The sequence below is a fragment of the Lygodium microphyllum genome, chromosome 17 (genome assembly GCF_053477565.2).
Source record: "Lygodium microphyllum isolate KBCC chromosome 17, Lygodium_microphyllum_v1.1.10, whole genome shotgun sequence".
NCBI lineage: Eukaryota > Viridiplantae > Streptophyta > Polypodiopsida > Schizaeales > Lygodiaceae > Lygodium > Lygodium microphyllum.
In genome coordinates, this window is record NC_141151.1 from 134248745 (window position 1) to 134257641 (window position 8897).

Genomic DNA, 8897 nt, shown 5'->3' on the forward strand with positions numbered 1-8897 from the left:
TGTACCCTCCATAACCAAAAACTTGCTTTCTGTGGGACAAATGGCTGAACAAAATCTACAAGTTAGATTCAATAGAGATGGATGTTACATTGAAGAATATGGTCAAGGATGCAAACTCATTGCTAAAGGCAAAAGAAATGGCAGGATGTTTACATTGGATACGAAAATTCCAGCATTGAATGCTGCTATGTACTCACATGAAAATGCTGCAATAAGGGACATTGAGATATGGCATAAAAGGATTGGACATGTAAATGTTCAAAAGTTGAAGAATATGCAGCATAAACAAGTTGTACTTGGACTTCCTAAGTTCAAGCATGCGGAATTGGGACATGTATGTCAGTCTTGTCAATTTGGAAAGCAATCAAGGCTTCCATTTATGAGGCATGTAAGCACTACTACTAGACCATTACAGCTTGTACATTCTGATGTATGGGGACCCTCACAGAATGTATCTCTTGGGGGATCACGTTACTATGTGTCATTCATAGATGACTATAGTAGGTACACATGGTTGTATGTGCTAAAGCACAAGAGTGATGTCATGGATGTTTTTCAGGATTTTAAGAGACATGTGGAGAAAGAATTGGATTGCTATATCTCATGCTTGAGATCTGATAGTGGTGGCGAATATGTTTCTAAAGACTTTGATTACTTCTTGGCAGCTCATGGAATTAAAAGGCAACTGACATGCAGGTATACACCACAACAAAATGGTGTAGCCGAAAGGAAAAACAGGGTGATCATGGAATCGGCTAGAGCCATGTTGAATGAGAAAAGCCTACCAAATGCATATTGGGCAGAGGCTGTAATGACTGCAGTGTATGTCATGAATCGTACACCAACAGCAGGTATACATGAGGTGACTCCTTATGAGAGGCTTTATGGGATAAAGCCGGACATCAGCCACCTTAAGGTTTTTGGATGCTTGGCATATGTACATGTTCCAGATGAAAAGAGGAGCAAGCTCGATCCAAAGGCAGAAAAGGCCATTTTTATTGGGCATGCACAAGATAGGAAAGCGTACAAATGCTACAATCCTTCTACTCATGAGACATTGATCTCAAGAGATGTGGTATTTGATGAGCTAAAATCATGGCATGAGAAGAAGATCACTGTGATGAATGATGAAAATGGCTATCACGAGCCTTATGTACATGCAGGTACAAATGAAAGTGCAGCAATTTCTGGGCCTTCTAAAGATGCTACTATGTCATTTAGTCCTTGGACAGGTTGATTGAGGACTTCAGCATCTTTGTCCACTGACACGGGTATGTCAATGAGGGGGAGAGATGTGGATAAAGGCAAAGGAAAACTTGATGATGTTACTGGGCCACTCACCTGTGGTTATGATTCACCTGGTACTGACAGCTTGGATAGTGAGTTTGGTATTCCATCAGTTGTGACTCCTGGTGTGAGACATAGATATATACCACCTCATGAGAGAGGAGAGTCTCATACTGCACCTTAGTTGAGGAGATCAGAAAGAGTCAGGAAGCCTATGGATAGGCTTACATACAGTGGTTACACAGTGAGACACTATGCATATATGGCAAAAGTCACTAGCTTCAAGGAACCCACAAAGTTTTCTGAAGCTATTTTGGATGATCATTGGTGTAAGGCAATGGATGAGGAATATTCAGCATTGGCTGAAAATGACACTTGGGATTTGGTTGAATTGCCTGAAGGAAAAATGGCTATTGGTTGCAAATGGGTATACAAAGTGAAATGCAAATCAGATGGCACATTGAAAAGGTACAAGGCAAGACTTGTGGCAAAAGGGTATGCACAACAATATGGTCTTGATTATGAGGAAACATTCAGTCCTGTTGCTAAAATGGCAACCGTGAGGACAGTGATTGCTTTGGCAGCATCTAAAGGATGGAGTATGTATCAGATGGATGTGAAGAATGCTTTTCTCAATGGTGATTTGGTTGAGGAAGTATACATGGATCAGCCCGAGGGCTATACACATCCAGATTTTCCTACATATGTGTGTAGATTGAAGAAAGCATTATATGGGCTGAAGCAAGCACCTAGAGCTTGGAATGCTAAGATAAGTGCATGCTTACAAAAACTTGGCTTTACTATGGGCAAGGCTGATCATAGCTTATTCACAAAGAAGACAAGAGCTGGTTATGTAGTATTAGTCATCTATGTGGATGGCTTAATAATTACAGGTGATGATGTCACAGAAATTGGAGAGATCAAGGAAATGTTACATGCTGAATTTCAGGTCAAAGATTTGGGAGATCTAAAGTATTTCCTTGGGATTGAGGTTATCTCTACATCTCATGGTACTTGGTTGTTGCAGAAGCAGTATGCACAAGATATGTTAACCAAGTATGGTATGTTGGATTGCAAAGCATTGAGCACTCCATTGGAACAAAATGTTAAGCTACTTGCAAATGTTGGACATGAGATTGAGAATGTCACTATGTATAGACAAATGGTGGGTAGCCTGATTTACCTTACCATTACTAGACCGGATCTTAGCTATTCAGTTGGACTGATTAATCAGTTCATGCAGAAGCCTATGAAGCCACACTTGGATGCAGTGAGGAGGATCTTGAGATATGTAAAGGCTACATCAGATTATGGTCTATTCTATGAGCATGATAAGCCTTTGGAGCTTACAGGATATACAGATGCTGACTGGGCAGGAAGTATCTATGACAGGAGATCTACTAGTGGGTATGCATTTTCCCTTGGTAGTAGTATGGTCAGCTGGAGCAGTAAGAAGCAACCTACAGTTGCACTCTCTAGTACTGAGGCAGAGTATAGAGGTGCTGCACTAGCTGCATGTGAGGCAGCATGGCTCATGAAGCTTCTTGATGATTTGGGCATGCAGGAAGTCAGGCCTGTCACACTCTATTGTGACAACATGAGTAGTGTACTCCTAGCCAATAATCCTGTCTATCATGCTAGGACTAAGCACATTGAGGTACACTATCACTTCATCAGGGAAAAAGTGATTGCAGGTGACATTGATTTGGTCCACGTGAGGACAGAAGACCAAGTTGCAGATATCTTTACCAAGTCATTGGGTAAAGATAAGTTTGTGTATTTCAGAGAGTTACTTGGAGTCAAGTATCCTACTTGAGCTTGAGGGGGAGTGTTGAGACTCAAGCTCATTTGTCTTCTGTCAGTTGTTTACCTTAGTGAGTAAGGTTAAGTCACACTGACTTAACCATGATTAGATTTAGGTCAGTTTATCTTTGAGTGTGGATGGTACATACAGTTGACTTGTGTGTGACTGTGAATGGATAATGGAGAATGAAATGAAGGGAGCTGACTGCTACCCTTGGACCTGAGCCTTTGTCTCCATCTCTTTTCCTTCTGAACTCTAATACACTCTCTCTCTCTCCCCGCCATGCAGTCGGTAGGGGGAGAGAGAGGGAGTAAAAATTTTTTAAAAAAAATTGGGGGGGGTTCTCATGGGGGGAAGGCACAAGAGAGCACTGGGGGGGGAATATTACAGCTTGCAAGACTGTGTGACTAAGTACAATAACCCGTGCTCCTGTGTCCACTATCCCCTTTCATGTAATATCTCCTAAGGCAACGAGAGGTAAAACTGTGTGCATCTCAGTGCCCTCCCAAAAGGCATTTACTTGTGGGGACTTAAACATTGGATTCAACATTAGGCTTGGTATGTGTGTCATTGGATGGGGGTCTAGGAAGTCTTGTAGTTTATGTTCATTATTGTATTCTGCCCATCGCTTCAATTCTTGCCAAAGTTCAGAATTTTGCCTAAGAAATTCTCCCAATGATAATGTCATAGGAGTTGTTATTAGGGTGGTTAGCAATTTTCCATCCGTCCTTCACTCCTCAGCTTCATGGGCTCCTTGCCAATGCTCGTGAGGTGTTTGTGTAGTGGCCCCTCATGTAGCCGATGCTACAGTTCACATGGTGGTATTATCTCTCCTGCTCTCAGATATGTGGGAGAGGCTAGTGGGCTCACAGTTGAGAGTTTGTGAATCTCATCCTCAACGATAGGTTTGGCATCTTGAAGGTGAGCTTGTGCTTCTTTTATCCATTCACCTTGTTTGCAACCCTCAGTAACTGCTACTGGTTCGGGTCAAGGTACTCTCCAACCTTAGTGCTTCCCTTCTCTCTCATATTAGGAGTAGATGTTTCTGCTTCAGCATCAGTGACTTGTTTTCCCTTGGTTAATGTGGTTTCACTCTCAGTCTTGAGCATTATTTTTGCCTCGATTCTCTTCTTCCTCCATCGTTGACTCCTCTTTCCTATAGAGGATGCATCCAGTTTGCTAGGTCCAGGTAATGAGATACTAGCATCCTTTGTTTGAGCTCGTGTCATGACATTTAGAGAAAAAGGTGTGGCATTGGTGTCGGGTGACTTGACACAAAAGAGTTCGAGTCGCACAAATGGTATAATTGTCGAGCTAGTGGAGGGTTTTTGCCTAGGGCAATCAACAAACAAGTGTGTGACTCCACATTCGAGGCATCTCAAGTTGATCTTCTCTCTATTTACTTTCTCCTTTTCAGGGTAGAGGAACAAGATATGCCCTAGATGGCCACACATCCAACATGCTATGGGCTCTTGGTTTTGAGATCCTCTTAAGCCTCTACCTCTTCCTCTGCTTAAGGCCATGACCAACACATGTCTATAGTCAATGAATATGGGATTACCCTCTTTGTCATAAGAGACATAAGGGTTCAAGTAAGAATATTTGTCCAATGGTTTCTCCACAAAGTGCACTGGAGCATCGCTTGGTGGATGGGTCACAATAGGTTCTAGAGGTCTAGGGATTCCTATTGGGTTAATGTCTATCATTGGGGCGACTGGTTTTGAATCATTAGGCGCAGGAGACCTAAAGGGGCTCCCCTTTCGAAATATGGTTGCATAAGTCCTGAATAGTATGGCTGAGTACAAGGTTACTAGTAAGGCAACCATCTTGGTAACTGGTAGTGCATGATGTCATGCCCGAATCTTCCACAATTGAGACAAGGCCATGATCTGGGATTGGGACATTTAGAAGGCAAGTGGTTCCTTCCATAGTGCACACACTGCACGTGAGGTCATATTGGCCTTTGTATTGACTTTTTTAGTTTGGCTACCTCCGATTTTAGGTTAGCTATAGCTTGGGTCTTGTCAATAATCTACCCTTTATCTTGTCTTTTGTGTCAAGAATTGCATGGTGGGAGAATTTGCTTGAGCTACTGCGCCAAACACACACTGTATATACAAGAGGAAGCTCACTCAAGAACACAAGAAGAGAGATGGATGCCAAAACGTTTTCTTGCTGGTTTCTTCTTCTTCTTCAACACACTATACAATGTACACAAAGTATAGATAAGATACAACATAAAGGAAAGTGGCCTACTAAGTCAAACAGTGCATAACTGACTGCGCTATGTATGTAACAAACTAAATATAATAAGTGATAAGTCAGTGGAATGTGAGTATCATAATGACTACCAACGTGCTAAGTGTAGATGTGTAGACCCATCTAACCAGGCGGTCCATCATCAATGTCCGCACGTGTTGAGCTTGCCATCTCAGCACTCCCCCTCAAGCTCAACTCTATCTCTGCAACTCCAAGTAAGCTTCGGAACTTTCGAAGCTTCACCTTCAAAACCAAATCTTTTAACAGGGTATCTGACCTTGCTAGATCTGTGTACCACCGAATCACTCAATGGAGCTTTTATATTACTATGAGCTCTATGTACACCTGGCATCCTGACTGAAGGAATGCCAAGCTCATCATCCAAACTCTCCAAACCACTAGAATCTCCATCAAATCCCAAATGACTGGTAGATGCATCATTACCATCCAGCACTTTCTTCTTTCCTTTGTCCTTCCCTTCAACACTTATAGATCCACTTGAAGATGTGGGGCCACTCCTTAGTCTCCCAGACCAAGGGCTAACTGTAGTTGTAGTACCAGATAATGTTTCTTGTCCACTAAGACTCCATGATTCTTGTTTATCTTTCTACACATAGTTGTCGTGATCATTATCATCATCCAAAACATCACCAGCAGGTGTATATCAACTTCCCATCTCATCAAAGATAACATCCCTGCTCACTCTGAACTGACCTGACAGGGTTATAACAGTGATACCCTTTCTGCTCTAAAGAATATCCAATAAAAAAACATTTTTCTGCCTTTGGATTAAGCTTCTTCCGTAGTTCATCTGGCACATGAACGTATGCAACACAGCCAAATACCTTCAAGTGTGATACATCAAGCTTCTTGCTCGTAAAGCATTCTTCAGGAGTCATCCCATGAACTGTAGCTGTGGGAGTTCTGTTCATAATGTAAACAACTGTATGGATAGCCTCAGACCAAAAATGTTTGGGCATATTCTTTTCAGCCATTAACGCCCGTGCAACTTCTGCAATATGCCTATTTTTTCTTTCTACAACACCATTTTGCTGTGGGGTATACTTGCAAGTAAATTGCCTCTTTATCCCATGAGTCCTCAAGAAGCCACTGAACTCATTAGAGAGGTACTCTCCCCCTCCATCTGATCTCAAGCACTTTACTTTTAAGCCTGTTTTTGTTTCAATAGCTGCCTTAAAAGATTTGAAGTTCAAACACATCACTTTTTTCCTTCATGAAGTATACCCATAACTTTCTTGAACAGTCATCAATAAATGTGACAAAGTATTTGTTGCCACCAAGAGATACATTCTGTGTAGGCACCCGAACATCTATATGCACTATATCAAGTATTTTCCTACTCACTTCTCTATCATGCGAGAAGGGTTGTCTTGATTGCTTACCAAATTGGCATGCTTCACAGACTTTATGCAATTCTGCAACTCTAAAAGAAGGCAACCCTGTAACCAATCCTCTGGGCTGCATTAATTTCAGTCCCTTGCATATTTTCATGTTCAATACATTTATGCTATATTTCAATATATGCAACTACTCCTTTTCCTTTAGCATACATAGCAGCATCCATTGCAGGAATTCCAGCATCTAAAGTGAACATTTGGCCAACTCTACTTCCTTTTACGACCAACCTACACTTATCATTAAATTATTCTACAAAACAACCTTTTGCATTGAATCGGACCTGCAACCCCTGCTCTACCATTTGGCCAGATTCTTTGTAATTGATGGCACATGTAATACATCTGTCGGACTCTTTGTCTGTCCATCATACAAGGACAAGGGAACCTTTCCAAATGTGTGAAATTGGGTGGCATGAATCATCACCCGTCTGCACATAACCTGGGTTTTGTAAGTCCTGCATCTCTCCAAACCATTCAACATGACTGGTCATATGATTAGATGCACCTAAATCGACATAGCATACATCATCATGTGTCCCCTTTCCTGTAATTGCATTCATCATATGCTGCATAGCAAACACACACTCATTTTTGTCTTCATTTTGTCGTGAAGATGATACATAGTTTCCTTGTTGTAGTTTACCACTGCGAATATCATCCTTCTTAGCATAAGAATTAGCTGCAATATATCCTGTTTTGCCACAATAATGGCAAACAATAGCAAAATTTCCGGAGCCTTTGTTCTGCCATCCACCTCTTTCTCTAGAGCTCCCCCTGCCTCTTAAGTTTCCTCTGCCTCCAGAAACCTGCATTTCACCAAACTGTTGATTGAACCTGTTTTGCTGGTTATCACTAGCACGTCCCATACCATGGCCTCTTAAAGAGGATCTACCACATCCCTTTCCTGAACTCGAGTAAAATGCTTGGACATGTTCACCATTTCTTTCAGACGAATCACCCTGCATATTGATCTCTTCAGTAATCATGAGAGAGATTAGCTCATCAAAATTTGGAAATGGCTTCCGTACATATACTGAAATAACAAATGATTTCCATGCCTTCTCATTGTTAAGGCCACTCAGAGTGGATAAAACCAAATCATCATCATTTGGCATTGCATCAATCGCTGCTAAAGCATCTGCAATGCTCCTCACCTTCAACACATACTCATTGACAGACATTTTCCCTTTCTTCAAGGCATTTAACTCTTGCTTGAGTTGAATCTTTCATGCCTTTGTATTTACTAAAAACATGCTCTAGATGACTACAGATAGCCAATACATCACCTTTTTGTCCCAGCATTCCTGATATGTCCCAGCATAGTATTATCAATGATTGCAGATAGCCAGTACATCACCTTTTTGTCTTTTGCATTCCACTCTTTCCATGCTTTTAACTCATCTGCAGTAGGAGGGATACCCAGCTCTGGCCCCTTTTCTTCACCTGAAACAAACTCATAAAGGTCCTTTCCAATGAGGAAGTTCGTCACACGAAACTTTCATGAAGGGTAGTTGTTCTTGTCGAGCTTCTCAATAATGGGATTTCCACTGTTCTCTGCCATTATCACAAATAAGGATACTACACAACAAGGTCTTCTACAATCTTTTACAACATGAGCACAGCAATACACCAAGCAGCCTTTTTCACTGATTGCTCAATAGTATAAACCTTATGTTTGCTTCCTGCAAACACCTCAAAAATTACATATTCGCAATCTACAACCTGCGCACCCACTTTCGGTCAATACAACCAAAATCACAGTGTACCCTGAAACTATTGTCTGCAACCTTGTGGCTCTAAAATGGGGCGGCCTGAAATGGCCTCAGACGCCCAAAATAACTGTGGGAAAGCCCTAAAGGGCCTATCTGTAGAATATACAGTGATTTGCTCGCACACCAAATCTCACGGCAATCTGAGATTTTTGCTCAACCTGCTTCCGGTGCCTCCACAGGCACTATCCAAGAGAGAGAGTGAAAGAATGGGAGAGCTTCTTACCTGTTGCTTGCTTGCTCAAATCTTGCTTCTTCTCCTTCACTTCAGCCTTCAAAATCAACCTCTCTCAGTGGCGCGAGTCTGATACCATGTCAAGAATCGCGTGATGGGGGAATTTGCTTGAGCTGCTGCGCCAA